The sequence below is a fragment of the Podarcis gaigeae genome (genome assembly GCF_964106915.1).
Source record: "Podarcis gaigeae genome assembly, chromosome: 5".
Taxonomy (NCBI): Eukaryota; Metazoa; Chordata; class Lepidosauria; order Squamata; family Lacertidae; genus Podarcis; species Podarcis gaigeae.
In genome coordinates this window covers 47,626,905-47,644,507 of record NC_139681.1, presented here as the reverse complement: position 1 = coordinate 47,644,507, position 17,603 = coordinate 47,626,905, and the positions used below count along the sequence as shown (strand labels likewise).

General features: G+C 41.0%; 1 long non-coding RNA gene across 3 annotated transcripts in view; it reads right to left on the bottom strand.

The window, feature by feature from the left end:
* Positions 1–3,919: 3,919 nt before the first annotated feature.
* The window catches only part of LOC310845812, a 38,075-nt gene continuing 24,391 nt past the window's right edge, over positions 3,920–17,603 (bottom strand). The window contains exons 1-4 of one of the 3 annotated variants that reach the window (XR_014564966.1): positions 14,812–14,917; positions 13,312–13,467; positions 9,335–9,395; positions 3,920–4,477 (exon numbers count right to left, since the gene is read on the bottom strand). This is a non-coding gene — a long non-coding RNA (uncharacterized lncRNA). Of the gene's footprint in view, positions 4,478–9,334; positions 9,396–13,311; positions 13,468–14,811; positions 14,918–17,603 lie in introns of those variants that run through there. The other 2 variants (XR_014564964.1, XR_014564965.1) reach the window with 2 other exon arrangements.

Genomic DNA, 17,603 nt, shown 5'->3' with positions numbered 1-17,603 from the left:
TAGGGCTTGCCAAGAAGCAGTTCCATATCATAATGTGCCATGGAAATGCCCACACAGACCTTAGCAGCCATTGCAGTCTTCTGGCTCAGATCATTTAGGGCTTTTAAGGGGAGATCCAGAACCTTGAATTGGGCTCAAGAACAGACAATGGAGTTTGTAAAATATTGTTCCATGCCACCCCAAGCTCTGAGTGCTTCCAGGCACTTACTCAGGGTTTACTGGGAAATGAGGAACAGAAGAGACTGTGGTGTCTTTAGGATATATGGTTTACACATATCTACAACTTGATCCTACGATGGAGGGCTTCACGGCATTAACACTCCAAGAAGGTCGTGCTTATCCCATAGGCGCAGCCTTGGATTCAAACACTGCTCTCAAATGTTGTTTTCTCTCTCTCTCTCTCTCTCTCTCTCTCTCTCTCTCTCTCTCTCTCTCCAGCTTGCTGTTTTACTTCCAGGTAACATCACTGCCACTTTAAATTCTGGCTTCATCCTTCTAACGATGAGCTGGGGGAAGGGGCCAGACTTTCTCACACAGAGCTCCTTTCCATTGTTTCCCTTAATAGCCCATCACTCAGGCTATCACCTCAACACAGGAAGCTAGCCTGGCTTCTATTTTAATACTTGCTGGATCCAGGGGTTAGAAGGGTCTCATATATAGCTTCCTTCCCACCCCCAAACTCACAACTGTATCATTGATGTGTAGCAATATCACTGATGAGCTCTAATCTGCAGTCTAGCTACTGAATTCTGCATAAGATGAACTTTCTGGAGGCCTTTCAAGAGTAGCCCTGAAAAGTATGTTAAAGGAGTGCAATTTGGAGGTGGCCAACTCTAGGAAGTTCATAGGGGGTACACCAGCTGAAGTTGTGTTCATTATCAAATCATGTTTAATAGTATGTTTATTAATGAATAATGTTTATTAGTGCATAGCATGGGGAAAGCTATAGTTACTATCCCCACAAAAACATATTGGCCACAGGTGGCGGCCATATTCTTCCCTCACCTCCACTGTCCCAGTGCTTTAACTTCCAAGGCATTTCAAAGAAATCCAAGATGGTGGCTAGAAGCCACTTAGCTGCAGAACACTGGAAATTTGTTTTAAAGGTATCAGACGTTGGAAGAGGTGCCTATGGAAGGAAGTCTACAGAACAGCACTTTGCTGTGAATCCCCTTAACCCTTGATCATGCCCTGTCACCATCCTTACATTCTAGGATCTGGCTATGGCATTTGCCTTACTGTTGAATCAGCTGTTCAAACATATCCTGTCCATTCACAGTTTGTCAACATGGCTTTGTATCTTTCAGGAGAAAGTGCTTCAAATCATTTTGTATTAATTGGGCATTCCCCAACTCCCCAAAGGTACTTTTCCCTTTTTTTCTTTTATTATTGAACAAAATCTAGGAATGCTTTCAAACTGTAGCTGTTTTCTATTTTAAAACATTTTTAGCCATTCCCCCACGTAATACAAAATAGAAGAGGTATTTATGAATGATGGCTGCAGCATGAACCAAAAAATTATTCTCTATTAAGACTTGTTATCGCCAGTCCTGGTCAAATGCCAAACTAAGCATTGTGGCCAGTGACAGTTTAAAGATCTTATATACCTTGGGGGTGGAGGGAGAGCTAAAGAAAGAGTTGACTTATGCTATTAGAAATTGTAGAGTCCCAGGAGCATACAGACTTCCTTTCTCGGCCTGGTGTCCTCAGACTCTGTAGCCTCTACATGACATCATTCCAGTATACAATCCGACTTTGTCCTTCCAGAACTCCCAATCCACCTGGCGTGGTGTAATATTTGTTGTTGCACATTTTATGAACTACTACAGCTAGGACCCAACAAATCCTTAATTATAGTGCAAACTGCTTCTCTGCTACAATGCTTCCTGCCTTTCTCCCCTGGGAATTTGTAGTATTTTCATTGAGGCCGAAACTTGTGTGCAACAGATTTCTTTCCCTGTAGAGATCGCAAAGCTGTTTATGATGATAATAAGAAAATAATTCTAATATCTCTTGCTGAGGCACGGGAAGGGAATGTGGTTATGTATGTGTAAATTCTTTTAATACATGCAGTCAGCTGACAACTCAAGTGTCCCTAGTTACATACAAGCTGCCTTTTCTCTAATGCACCCCCACGTGTCTTGGGTCTATGTATAAGTGACATAACCACACATGAATGGCTGCAGTTTAGTAGTGGAGCATTGCATAGAAAAGGTTCAAGTTTCAACAATAGGAACATAGGAAGCTGCCTTATACAGGGTCAAACTATTAATCCATCTACATCTAAAGTGGCTGGTGAAACCCAGCCAGATGGGCAGGGTATAAATAATAAATAAATAAATCATCATCATCATCATCATCACGTACAGGCAGCAGCTCTCCAGGGTTTCAGGCAGGGGACCCTCCAAGCCCTACCTGCAAATGCTCTACCTGGGACTTTCTGTACCCAGAACTGATGCTGTACCACTGAGCTATGGCCCTCTGTTGGCATCTCCATGGAGGGATTGGATAATCCCCAGTCTGAAAGCCTGGATACTTGGTGCCACTCAGGGTGGATGCAACAGAGCAAGATGGACCAGCAACCAAGTCTGAAATAAGGAACCTGTGACCCTCCAAAGGTTTCTGGACTCCAACTTTCATCAGCCATGTCCAGTTGACAGGATGATGGGAGCTGCAGTCCAACAACATCTGGAGGAACATAGGTTTTTCTATCTTTGAATTAAACGATTCTTGTAACACTTCAATAGTGACTATTTAGAATCAGATGCTTATAGGCTTCCCTTAGGCATCTAGTTGGCCGCTTTAAGAACAAGTTGCTGAAATAGATGAGCCATCAGGGTTCTTCATACATTCTTTTCACCCTACCCCAATTATGTGTGCACACAATAATGCGTAATTGATAGGGGTAGATTCATTTTATGGCTTGCTAATAATTTTGTTATTATGGCATGATACTATATATGTCCCGACCATAGCTGTCAATGTTTCACCTTTTTTTAAGGGAAATTCCCTTATTCCAAATAGGATTCCTCACAAGAAAAGGGAAAAGTTGACAGCTATGACACCTTGGCCTACCTAGCGGCAAGTTAGTATGTGAAGTCCCCAGTCCAGGATTCATCCAAAGTCCAAACTGAAACACAGTCTAGCAGAGATCCTGGGGCATCCAAGCTGAGGTCCATAAATATGGGCAGTTGAGTAGACCCAGCACCTCAGCTCTGCTGCCCTTTTGTACTCTGCATGTTGACTGCAGCATATGGGCTTGATGAGGCATATGACCCTCACCTGTTCCAAGCCCACTCCAGCTGAGGAATCACACCCCAGAGCTAGCGAGATCCACCTGGCCAGCTAGGAAACTGGGCTGTGGGCCCTTGCCTGCCTCAGCCTCCTGGAGCACCCCGACTGCTGCTCACTATGCCTCAGAGCCTGCTGTGTTTGTGGACAGGGGCCCCTCTGGCTCTGGTGGTGGGTCCTGCTACTTTCTGTGTACTGACCCTCATCTCCATGTCATCTTCCGTCACTCTGTGAGTACTTCCTACACCAACCTCTCCTTCTCCACCCCCAGCATGCCCTGGTGTGTCCCAGTTCCAGCTACAGCCCTCACCAGGATCTTCTTTCTCCTCCCTGTAGCCCTGCCAGTTCATGACGATATGTGAAATAGATCCCTGAGTTGCATTATTATTACTACTATTATTACTATCAATATTATTATTAATTTATTTGTGATATTTTGAATTGTTATTACAGCTATGTGATTTTTGGCATACATTTTGCCATTAGTATGTAGTGTAAACCACCCTGAGTACAGTATTCTCAAAAGACAGGACACAAGTTTAAAAGAAATAAAATGAGGATTTTTTGACTTTGAAGTGCCACAAGGCGCATTGTAATTTCTTTAGAAGAAAAGCTTCCTCTCTTTAAAGGCTGCTACAGGTTTTTGTTCCTAATAGAGAGAAATGGACTAGAACTCAACATTCCTGGGGTGTTTGCTAAGAGAATGAAACAACAAACACTTTTTAATCTCAAGGGGGTGAAACCACCAAAATAACAAAAACAAGTACTGAACCCCACACATTTGATACTTGTTCTCTTCTTTCCATGCTATTTGACTCTCCTAGCTTATTATGATCAGGTCCAACTTTTTCGGACTGCTGCTTAATTCCTTATGATGTCCATTTTGATTTCTGTTAGGTCTATAACATGGTTCAGCTGACACTTCTGAATGGCACAACTCTAAGAAATCAACATTATTGTGGCTTGCACAGCTACCAGACACCATTTGATACCAAATATATATGCTAACAAAAGAACCATCCAGGTGTGGATAAATGCGTCTCCATGTTGCTCCTCATAGTGCTATCATAGTAACTTGGTTGGAGATGTTTGATGTCAGACTCTGCTCTATTTTATGCCTTTCTTTCTAGGTGCAAATCTGCCAGGGAAGAAAGATTTATGGTGTTCTTTGCTGCTGATTTGTGTTCTTTTAAGACAAGTAGCACAAAAAGTGAAGACAGAAATGACTGGCAGAAAATGACTTTCATAATAGACAAATGCAATTTGCTTACATAATAAAAACAAACTTAGAGCATGTGTATCCAAGTTATGACATTGTGTTTGGTTCACTTGAGAGGAGAACCTCTTTTCTGATACTTGGCAAAGTACATCAAGAGACATTTTGTTTTGCCCTGATGCTACTCAATTGAAATCTAGAATCTGAATCCAAAGCAAGTGGAAATGTTGTGAAACAAATGCATTTTTATGCAGACGTGGAATTTGCCATCATTGCCCGCTAGTAAATCTGTCTCCCTCTCCCTCGTTCTTTCTCTCCTTAGCTACTGTAATTTTTGTGTTATGCGCTCACTGCTATCCTTTCTCCATGACAGTCTTCCAAATTAAACTTTAGGATTCCAGGAAAAAATTCTAACAAATGTTTAAATCACTCAGAGGCCTGGGCTAATGTGAGGAAAAGAGAAGCATCCTTTGCAAAACTTACACCGTAGTACTGGGCCATTTCAATCTCCATGTTACTTCTCAGGGATTTCATATGGCAAAATGATGTAAAGGAAGGTGAAGGCTTTAGGCTGCAATGAAGTAGGAATGAAGATACATTTGAGTGAAGGTGGTCATTTGAGTTAAACCAAAAGAGCACAGGGAAACTTGTATTTGGAAGAACATTTTGACATATTTTTCTTGCTGGGATCTGACAATCAAAACTGAACTTTTTATCTTGTCATTTGTTTTCTACCACAATCTCTAGCCAAACCATCGTTTGCCTTTTGCTGAATGGAAGTTGCAGTGACCTTGCTGCAGACTATTGACTGAGAAGCGGGGTGGCAGTGGCACTAAATTTTGGCATTACACAGGGTGCCACTGAAATTTGAAAGCACTGGTAACAGAACAGTTCTCCCCCAAAGTATTGATTTGGTTCAGCAGGTGAGGGGAAGATGATGGCATATATTTATTGTTTTGAAACAGCTTGGTGCCATTTATTAAAGGGGCCAAGTTGGTTCACAATGAAATAAGTACGTAAAATTACTGAAATAATCAGTAAAATCTACACTTTAAAATGGAATACAGTAAAATGCATCAGCATACATCTCAAGTTACCGTACCACAAAAGCTTGGTATTAATAGCCAGCAAATGCCTGAATGAATAGATGAGCCTTGTATGCTTCATATTGGGCTATAAGTAGCTGAGAAACACATAATCAGATGTTGGTTACATTCTGCAAGACAGTTAATTATTTGAAAAGCAACTCTAATCTGACACGGGCCATTCACATTTTAAAAATAAATAAATAAATAAATAAATAAATCATTCACATACTGCGAAATCAGTTACCGTTATCAAGCCAAAGTACATTTATGTAGGAACAGGAATCTGACAGGGGAGCTACCCAGAAAGGCCAACTTTCTAGCTCATTGTATAGTTGGAACTTTTCATGTTATTGCATTTGCAATGCGATTTGTATGCTGGTACCCTGGGAACTGGATCTATTATGTTTCAAAGTGATGTTCACCTAAGTTTCTATCTCCCTAAGTGCAAGATTCTTCAAACGGGTTGGTGGTCTGTTCAAAAGTATCAAATCCCAGTAAGGGCCGCACTTGTTATCATACATATAAATGAAATAGCAAGCAACTAAGTGGGAACTGCAGTTCTAGGAGTTTTAAAATATCAAGTTTTGTTTGCTTGATGTTGACCTCAGTGCTTGCTGTAATTTGGAAATATAAGACCCTGCTGAGTTTATTAGTTCTATGGAAGCCAGCCAGAGTACTGGAGCTTCTAGGAATGCCTGCTGGAAGAAACAGTGCAAGTCAAGGTTAGATCACTGTAATGCAACTTCCTATATTGCCTTCTTCCAATATGCTATTATCAAAAGTTCCAGCAGGGTACATGGCATTGGCTGGGTTGCAGAAATGCATGCCTAGAATCACCTCTTTGAATCCCACAGCATACACATCCTGTCTAAGCAAATTTCACGTGACAAAGTCTTATCCCTAAAAGTCTAAGAGATTTGGGTGTTTTCAAATGAGTGCTCCAGTCCCATGCATGTCTTTTGGGTTTTATTCCTTTGAGGGACCTAAGCAATAATTTCTGTTGGGTCTTTGCATTCTTCCATTTCTTTACACCTGAACAGGTTTGGGTCAATTTTGGAAATAGTGAGATTTCCTGCTCAAACTTTGTGACCTCATAGGAAGACTGCTCTTTTAATTATAAAGCAGAAGCAAAACTCACATTTTACCCAAACTGTAGTGAAATGTGCTTTCTAGGAAAATTCTACAGATTATGCTTCCACATAAAGCTTGTTAGGTTCAGTTTGTATGGAGAAAGCAGTTGTTCCTTACAAGTTCTTTGATTACACTGTGGTCTGAAATTAAGGTCTTTGACTGATTGAAGTGACCATTGCAATATGGACTGGTTGCATGTCAAGGTCCCCAGGGCCACCCCAATAACTCACACATCACACAGGAATTTTTGTTTATGGTTCTTGGCATAATTTTGGCCACAACTTTATTAAAATACAAAAATGTGAGTGGTTGCTTAGGTATTGGTTGCGACTATCTGCCCCCCAGTGGGGGACAGACTGACATTCCACACCCCTGCGAAATTCAGAAAAGGGGAATACACTTGGGGGTAGCAACAGAGCAGGGAACCTGCCCTCAGCCCTCCCCAAATGCAACCCTGCCCTCAGCCCTCCCCAAATGCAGGGGCTTTTGCATGGCCCGAGCCCCTTGCTAGGGTGGACAAAAGCAATAGTGAGCCCCTGATTCCTTTAACGGAATCCCTTGTAGCAGCAGCATTAGAGGGGCAGGCACAGCCAATCCATGCCCCTCAACCAACCAAACCATAAACCAATGCCTAACCACAACCAATTGGCTATGCAGTAGGCAAAAACCAAATGGCCCCAGCTAATCAGCCAGATGGACAAAATTCCTACCGGGACCCTGCCCCAAGAGCAGACGACCCCATGACAGGCATAGCAAGGTCAAAGCGAACAACCCTAAATATAGGGGGGGGGGGACAGGCAATCTAATGCATGGGCAAAAAGAGGAAGCCCTAGCCTCGTGCAAGGAGCTTTAGCATTTCTGGCTGTCAATCAACAAATGGCAACATTAACTTCTTCCCAACGACAAGGGAAGCCCAAGCGCATCAGTGGCCAACGATCAATTAGCCTGCCCCACAACTTCGGAGTGTCCTGTCGGCCCCCACTGCAACACGTGCTCTCCGTGAAGGAGAACACGCTTTATTCCTAAAGGCTTTAAATGATGTTGTGTGTCTTGCCTTTGTACAGTGAGTTCTTAAATTCCTAGGCTCTGATCCAAAGATCTTTGAGCACAGCAGAGGGCGAGAATCTGTGAGTTCTCACCTGCCAGACATATGCTGATAGCGATGGTTGGTGCTGTCAGACCTGATAACTCTGTCTATCAGTTCAATCAGTGCCACGCATGTAGTCCCATCGTGGCAAATGAACTGTGCATGCGTTTCATCCTTTTGTACATATGGAACCTAATTACGAAGGGATCGATGTATGGAAGATTTATTCCATGTGCCGACTGGTCCTTACTCATTCAGAACAATGGTGGTTGCCTGCTCTGAATTTGTTTGTAAAACTCTTCTGGAGGTTTCTAAAAGCACTCCATTTCCTGTCTCCAGTGGTGACAAAAATATGTTTGCCACTATTCGATCCTGTATTGTTCTAAAGCCAAGAACAATTCAGAGCTATTTATTTTAATATTGATGGACAGCAAGGATTCTATTTGGTAAATCATTATCCTAACAGTGAGTTGTTTCTAATATTATCTTGCTGCTTTTTGTATGTGTATATTGGACTCGTATGAACATATTTTATGTCAAATACATCATGGATTCAGGGATGATCTTAACAGATGAACATTTATTTTGGGTTGCAGTTAATAATTTTTCACTTTGAAGAATTGTTGAAGCACTTCAAAGAAGTGAAAAAAAATATGCCAAGGGTGAACTACTTATTTTGAATCATTATGATCCATTTCAGGAATGTGACCTGGTTTATAGATTTTATAAATAGATTTTCTTTCCCAAGAATGCATTCAGTTTGAATCCCATTACAACCGTTTATGATAAAACTCTGATCTCCATTCTCTCCCCCCCCCCCAATACATACAGGAACACAGAAGCAATCATGGAGGTCACAGTTTATAATTATGAAACTAAGAAGACTCACGGTGTGGTTTGCTTCTTAATTAGCTATGAAATAGCCTCTTTTTTACCTTTGGGAAAGCTGTGTGAACTTTTTTTCTTAGTAAGTAAAAAAAAGGGAGGTGCAATTATTATTTGTTGAACCTTAACTTCTCTAGTCAAATAAACACATTTTCCATTTTAAAAAATCCCTGAAATTCCCCTGCAGCAGGGGACCAAATAACTGGGAACTGCTAATGTGTTCTAGATCCTCATAGAAGATCAAATGGGGAACTGGTCTCGAACCACTGATCAACACATAATGTTCATAGCTTTTCAGATATGCTGTTGTTTTGACAATATAATGAACAGTACTTACCACTGAACACCAGTAATATTCAGGAGTTATAGAGAAAACTGGTGATGTGGTAATGCAGGACAAAAGGAATTAAGGCAATCTTTAGGTTCTCCTCGCAGAAACGTATGTAAAATCTGGGAAGCAATGGTTCTGGCTCAATGAAGCACTAATAAGAACTTGCTTAGAGTGCAGTAATGTTGAGAAATAAAGAAAAATGACAGTGAAGATTATTAAGGCATTAGAAGTCAGGTAGGGCTGTACGAAACGCAGTTCAAACAGGGAAAGCAGGTACTGCATTTTCAAATAGTTCAAAAACTTACAAAATGGAAAATGGTTGTGTCATGTGTCCGTTGAGGGTAGGATGGAATTGTAGGTGGGCATCTAGGTGCAAAGTAGAGGATTGGATTAGTAGAATGTGTGTTAGATGTTTAAAGAACTGTGCAATAACTTTTCAACAGCAGCATCATTTCCCTTATACCCAGACCACATTGTTGTTGTTTAGTCGTTTAGTTGTGTCCGACTCTTCGTGACCCCATGGACCAGAGCACGCCAGGCACTTCTGTCTTCCACTGCCTCCTGCAATTTGGTCAAACTGGTAGCTCGAGAACACTGTCCAACCATCTCGTCCTCTGTCGTCCCCTTCTCCTTGTGCCCTCCATCTTTCCCAACATCAGGGTCTTTTCCAGGGAGTCTTCTCTTCTCATGAGGTGGCCAAAGTATTGGAGCCTCAGCTTCAGGATCTGTCCTTCCAGTGAGCACTCAGGGCTGATTTCCTTAAGAATGGATTGGTTTGATCTTCTTGCAGTCCATGGGACTCTCAAGAGTCTCCTCCAGCACCATAATTCAAAAGCATCAATTCTTCGGCGATCAGCCTTCTTTATGGTCCAGCTCTCACTTCCATACATCACTACTGGGAAAACCATAGCTTTAACTATATGGACTTTTGTTGGCAAGGTGATGTCTCTGCTTTTTAAGATGCTGGCAAACCTACACAGACCACATACTGATTATCAAATTGTGCTCAAGTATCACACAATTGTAAAAACACTCACCCAATTCACAAATGCTGGTGCATTCTCTTCATTTTATATGGATCCTCACAGTTTTTATATCACCCCAGACCTTGAGTATTGTTTCACAACATCTCAGAGTTATATTAGTTAAAGAAGTACTTAATGTTTTAATCTTAGGTAATGTCAAAATGAGGGTCGCGGGTGGTGCTGTGGGTAAAAGCCTCAGCGCCTAGGACTTGCCGATCGAAAGGTCGGCGGTTCGAATCCCTGTGGCTGGGTGCGCTCCCGTCGCTCGGTCCCAGCGCCTGCCAACCTAGCAGTTCGAAAGCACCCCGGGTGCAAGTAGATAAATAGGGACCGCTTACTAGCGGGAAGGTAAACGGCGTTCCGTGTGCTGCGCTGGCTCGCCAGATGCAGCTTGTCATGCTGGCCACGTGACCCGGAGGTGTCTGCAGACAGCGCTGGCTCCTGGCCTCTAGAGTGAGATGAGCGCACAACCCTAGAGTCTGTCAAGACTGGCCCGTACGGGCAGGGGTACCTTTACCTTTACCTAATGTCAAAGTGGCACAGGAAAGGGATTGGGGCGACATCTCTCTCTTTGTAAACACTGAATTCATATCACTCAGTCTTCGAGCTGGCTTTTTTCACTTAGTGGCTACAATGTCCAATAGAAGAGAAAGTCAGGCATAATCTTCTGTCCTTTCTGTACAATTCATGCTGACATAATTGGCTAAATAACATAATTTTTCAATGGGGAAATTTGTGATCCTTTTATACCGGCTGAATTAAAGCAGGCCAGCAACAATATTATGTGGTGGCTAAAATGTCCTGTAAAATGTTATTGGCAGGAAGAGGATCCATGAAATCTATAGGACATCCTCACGATTGATAATCACTTGAAAAACGAAGAAAGAAAAAAAGAACTGAAAGCTGTTGATAAAAAATGTTTTAAAAGGCTGCTTTTTATTTAACTTTGCTCATACAAATACTGGCACATCTCTAGTTTACTGAGTCCCATGATATATGGCTGTACCAAAATGAGTTTGCAAAAAACCCCATACGTTTCCTCAAGATGATGAAGATGTAGAGGGATTTTTTTATGTTTGATGTTTATTGTGTTTCTGTATATGCTGTATATTCATTTTTTATCTGCTCTTCACCATAAGATTTCACCATAAGAATAATGGCAATGAGATATTTCCCGCCCCAATCTCCTACTAACTTTAAACATTTATTTCATGCAACACACACATATACCAGAAATATATGATAGCTTCGCAAAGCCATCATGCAAATTTACAGCTAGTTTTCTTTGAAAAGAATCTTCCAGGGATACATTATAAAAGTGAGAGAGACAGAGAGAGCGCAATTGCTTCATTTCTTGACAGAAGAGTCTTTAAAAGTACAGCGCATGCCAAGGTAACAGTTCACAGCCCCATTAAACTTCTCCAGTGAATGCCAACAGCTTCTCGTTGTGTTATCATGACTAGACCTGACCACTTATATCTTTGGCCTCAGCTCCATTTGTTTTCATGTTTCCTATTCTGTTCTTCGTAAGGTGGGGAAGACAGAACTGTTTGGCACGACATTCTTTCCCCCTTATTCCCTCAGCCTGCTTATCTTAACAGAGTCCAGGCTGGGTGATTTCATAGAAGCCATCTTACTTAGTCTTATCTGTGTTATGCTTCTATATTTAACCAGGGAGGGTTTTGCATTGCCAAAGTAATATAAAGCATAATGCTACTAGGTGGCTGGCTTGTAAAGAAAGACCATATATCACTTTTATGTGGCTGTTCAAAGAAGGAGGCATTTAATAAAGCCGAAAGACCAAGCCAAGGGCCTCAGTTAATATAGAACCAACAGTTTAATTATTAACGTCTCCAAGTACTAAATCAGCTTGTGGGAGGACAATGCCAAAATATTACGAAGGTCAGACTAGATAACTCATTGCCTTGAGGCAAAAGGTGTAGAGCAGTACAATGCAGGGAGAGAGTGTTTTGTTTTGAATCTATATCTAGAGATTGGCCTTGGTTAAAATATGGGCTAGATTACATTTAATGGAGCCCTTGACCTTTGGATCATGGGTATTGGAATTTCATCTTCATTCAGAGTCATGGTCTGGATCTCAAGAATTTCTGACTAGCCCCATTCCCATATAAAGAGAATTCCTGTTTCCAGTGGCCTGAGCAGTTTCGACCTGTAGTGTAGCGGCTAAGTGCATGCATACGTAATGTTGTTTGGCCAGCACTTTACACCGGTGATGGGGAACGTGTGGCCTTTCAGATGTTGTTGGGCTACAAATATCATTCCATGCAGGCTCACAGGCTCCCTTCCAACAACATCGAATAGGCCACAGGTTCTCCATCATATTATTTGATGTAGCCATACTGGATAAGTGGTGAGTCATCTTCTACTCTTTAATAGCAATCCCTCAACTAATGATAATTTTATCCTGCTAAAGTTGGCCTACTTACACTGCATTCACATCATAAAATGTTGGTTTAGTCATTTGTTGATTAATGTATGTGTAACCCTTAGATTCTTCCATTTCTTCACTGATTTTTTTACAGAGCATCCTGGGGATTCTTAATTATACATCCATTTCATTTTTGAGATACTAATTTCCTGTCCAATTCCACATGATTTTGCTCTGGCTATTCCTTTTCACTCTCTAATTCCATAGTATCATTAGGAAATATCAAATATTGGTCATCAGCAAAAGCTAAGGGGGTTTGCTGTCAACACTAGTCCCATATGCCATTGTTTGTGTGTATGCATGTGCTTTCATTGAACAGCTCAACCATTCCAGAAACTCAGTAAATAGCTTTGGAAAAGTTCTCATTCTTTCGTAAACATGCATGCATCATGTATGGCATAATATTCATTGTAAGGGTTGGGCTGATTAAGACAAGTCAGCATCTACCAAGACAATTCCAAAATTATTCTGTGCATTAATTACAGTGGCCTCCCAGATTCCATTTTCCCTTTTAAATTCTTCATAAATTTCCTGCACTTTGCCAAGTGTTTCTCTACAGAGTACGTCACAATTTCCCCACCCTTTTTGTCGTAGGTTTCAGCATTCTAAACAGCTCTATTGTTTAGAGCAGGGAGTATCAGATTGCCCCACACCCAGGAAGGAAGACATGAAAAGCCAGAGCTTTATTAAATTACCAAACTCAAGGAACTGCAACAAACAGGATTGGTAAAATCAATCTGGGCAGGTATCATAAGAAGTTCAGACAAAAGGGAGTATATATCCCAGTTTCCCCTGAGGGTGAACTCACCCTGGCTTTAATCGACTGATTGGAAGAGTAACTGATACGTGCTTTGTTTCATCTGGGCACCTGGAGGTGTGCCGAGGGAGCTGTTGTTAGCTGCATGCCTCCATCGCTGTCCAGTGTCTGGAATCACAAGGGATGCTTCCCTTTCCAACCCCCAAGCTGATGAGAATGATGAGAGGTGGATTAGGAAGTACCCCTCCATATAAATAATATCATACATTGCGTGCTGTCACACACAAAAACAATACAAAGGATTCGAGGATTGCCCATACCCAAGCTGGAAAAACAAATGCAGTCATTTGACTGAGGTCTCAGGTTTGGGCCATTCATCGGACGCCTGATTTTTTTTTGAGCCTTGCCTGGTCTGAAAATGTATTCAGAAGATAGGCCTTCCTTGTTAGTTAGCTAACTAATCCGTACTTTCAGCTTCAGATGTTCTTAATGCCTTGCACTGTTTTCTTTGCTCAGTCAATAATACAGACCTTCTGTTCTGAGCATGCATCAATCATAGCGCAAATCCCAGACAAAAATAAACAATGTATGTGTCTTCAAGGTGTAGCTGGAGTTGGGTGGCCATTTGTAGAATCTGAAGCTGCATCTTTCAAGGCTTATTCCTTACAGTAGGCCTTCATTGCTGTGTCAATCAGCATGCCTTTTGTGGACAGCTTTAGTCTATTTTCATTGCACTGACTGAAAAGAACTTTTGTGTAAGACTTGTCATCCCCCAGCAAACCAAGTTCTGAATGACTTGTCCAGCAACAAGAACAAATAGAACCAATGTATGCTGAAGTTATTATCTGCCTTCATAAAAAGTATTTTGTTGTGATCTTAAAGCAACAACTGATTTAACCTATTATTGATTATTGTTTCAGTAACAACAACAACAACACAAGGCCATGAGTGCAAATCACAATGCACTGTCTCACGGAGTTTCCATTTACCCTATATTTTAAAGTTATTCTTATTAATAGGTGCCTGCTACCAGGAAAGGATGAGAAATTGGTTTGGCTTGTATTTTAATCCAAACCTACCAGATCCGCATATTCTGAAGCAATACACAAACTGAAACATACTTCTCCCCTGAAATCTGTACTTCTCTGAATTTTGCAATACTGTTCTCCCACCAAAGAATACAAAAATGTCTATGTGCCTGAAAATAAAGTATAAAAATGCATTCCGTTCAGGAACATTGCTTGCAAAAATGCTTATATTAGACAAAATATAATACAAAATAAGTCAGTTGGTAGTATAATGAGTCAGTATATCCATTATAAATTCATATTATTTTCTCTTCTGACCACAAACTTCACTAGTTTATGTTTTATTCTGATTTTCCTATAGTTCTTTTTTAAAGTAATGATTATATATATGGTTCATATATATGAACCAAAATGATCCCTCAGAGCAACATGCTATATACTGTATATGGTAAGTCACTCTGAGGGATAATTTTGCCATATGGCTGGACATGAAAATGAGACATAAATTAATTAATTGCATTACCTTGCAAACTTCTTTGACCCATTTTTGGCATGCAAACGAAGGTGGTGGGCGCTGACCACACACCCATGTGGAAAAACAGGTGCCCCCAGAAAGTGTTTAATTGCCACCGTTAAGCTGTCTTGCAAATCTGCAGCAGTCCTTCAAACTTTAGGGGGAAAACGAATCCAACTTTAACCTGGTTTCTTTTTTTCCTTCTCCTTCTGCAAATACGTCTGAACAATGACTTGAGTGTTCTCTCTGAAATCTCTTAAAAGGTGAGCGAATGGACCACTATAAAGTCCAGAGCTTTTGGTTATGAAGGGCACCTTTCATTTGCCTGAATGGGTAGCCACACAGCACCACATAACATTTGGTATAGACTTGTGTCATCACACACCAGAAATGAGGTAAGATGTTTATGGATGGAAATATAAGGAGTGTGGTCCTGTACCCCTGAAATTATGCACAAAACACTGTTTCTTCACCTGCCTGTCAAAAGCTAAATTAAGGAGGACATACAGCAAATTTCTTCAGAGGAAAACCTCCAAATCATTTATTTGAGAGCTAATTATGTGAAATGTGTTGACCTCCAATATGTGGTCCAATTAAAAAAAGGGGGCGAAGGGCAGCTCTGGAAACTGTGACATTTATTCATAGTTCATTAGTTTCTCAGGTAGTGGTGACTGCATTTATCAAAGAAATATTAGGACATCTATATAGTTTGGATACCATGTGCATTGAAAATTCATTTAAGTATTCAAAATCAATTCCACCATACTATATAAAGCTTTCCAACCTGTTAAGATCAGTTCTGTAATTCAAAGTGGTATAATACAGCACAGATCACAGATGATGATGATGATGATGATGATAATGATACAGTTGCAGCAAACATTATAATATTTTGTGTGGGTATAACATATGCATTGCTTTTTATTGTTAACTACTGCAGACAATTTTTCTTTATGCCTTAAAAGGCATAAGATTTTGCCAACATCCCATGATTTCCTAATGAAGATTTTCTGGGTTCTGTCTGCATTTCTAATTGCACCCGAGATGGGTCTGAATGCCTTTTATATAATTGTTTAAAATGTATTAAAATAAACCCGCTCACAATTATGAGATTATAAGGAATGAAACAAACAAATGCTTCTTCGGTGATCCTGAAAATTGTTTCCTAAAAGGAACTACAGATGAGAAATGGTTGTCACTGTTATTACTGTTATTGCTGCTTTCTGGCTAGATGTTCTTCTGCTGTGCAAAAACACAGGGAGGTCTGTAGCTCAGAGGTAGAGCATCTGCCTTGAATGTTGGATGCAAATGTCTCCTACCTGAAACCCTGGAGAGCCACTTGCAATCAGTGTAAATAATACTGAGCTGGAAGGACTAGTGCTCTGGCTCAGTGTAAAGAAGCTTCCTGTGTTATTATCATGTCATGACATGGATAATCTCTCTTTCATTGTATGAAAAGGCCCAGTCCATTACTGTGGCTTAGAACCATTATGAATGTGCCCTCATAGTGGAACTTTGATATTCAGTCCTGTGAGCTGGGATGTTATATCCCCAGGGATGCTTCTGAAAATATTACCTGAATGCCCTCACAGAATTAGCATTCCAGATTACCTAGCCAAGTCTCCAAGATGGAACTGATGCATTTGGTAAGACTAGGTCTAACGGGCCAGAGAACACCCCAAAATGGTAACCTGGAGGGATCGCCCTATTTGATTTGCATCTCGGGGTGATCCTAAACTAGGTTCGATCCTATAGGAGTTATCAGCCAGCAACCAGGTTGGCTCATTCAGGATACATACCCAATGCCTATGCCAAATTGATTACAGATTGATTATATCTGTAATCAATAAAGCTGTGGCCATTTTCATTCCAAGCCATTTTGCTGCTTCTACACCCCCACCCCAGTGCCCCCGGCCTGCTGAGCATGGACCCGCAAAGATGTGAGTTGCTTATGTTGAAAACAATTGCATTTTCATAGCCTCCTGGGGTCTTGACATCCCTCCAGATAGAAGTTATCTACACTTTTTTGAGAACATAAACAATTGGTTTAAGAAAGTTTCCTTCATCTGTCTTTTATCTTCTGTACTATGAAGGCTATAATGAGATGCAGAATGGCGTCCTTCCATTTTATAAGCCTAATTAGGTCAAGCAAGCTGGTTCTTGTTTAATGTTCTGGTTGCACTCACAGAGAGAGAGAGTGAGCGAGATAGAGAAACAAACAGAAAGGCAGGTGGTATAGCAGGCAAAGCCAAATGCTACAGGATTGACTTCTTAAAGCCAATGCATTTCTCTTAAAGCAGAACAGAATAAAATTGATATTTCTTACCTTTCTTCTTTACAGTCTGCTCCATTGAAGAGAAACCTCACTGTTCAATTGCTAGCAATGCACCTGTCTATAATAATCCAGCATTCCAACCACTACCCCACACTGGCTCTCAGAGGTGGTATGCCTTGGAATACTAGTTGCTGGGGTTCACAAACAGGAGGTTGCTATTGAACTCATGTCCTACCTGTAGGCTTCCCATGGGGAGCCAGAGTGCCACTGTGAGAACAGAATGCACCTGCAATGCACCTGCCTCTATAACTATAATTTGAAGCATACTTAATATCAGTATGGTTAGGCAGTTGAGAAAAAGGCAAATAATTCAAACTCTTGTTTCTAGCACTAGACCAGGTGGATTGGTATAAAAGCAGCCACAGGAACATGGAGGAAATAAAAATGCACTTGGTTCAGACAGATCTCCCAAACTGCATGAGCTCACAACTGTGGTTCTTTAAAATCCAAAGCTTGTATGATTGAA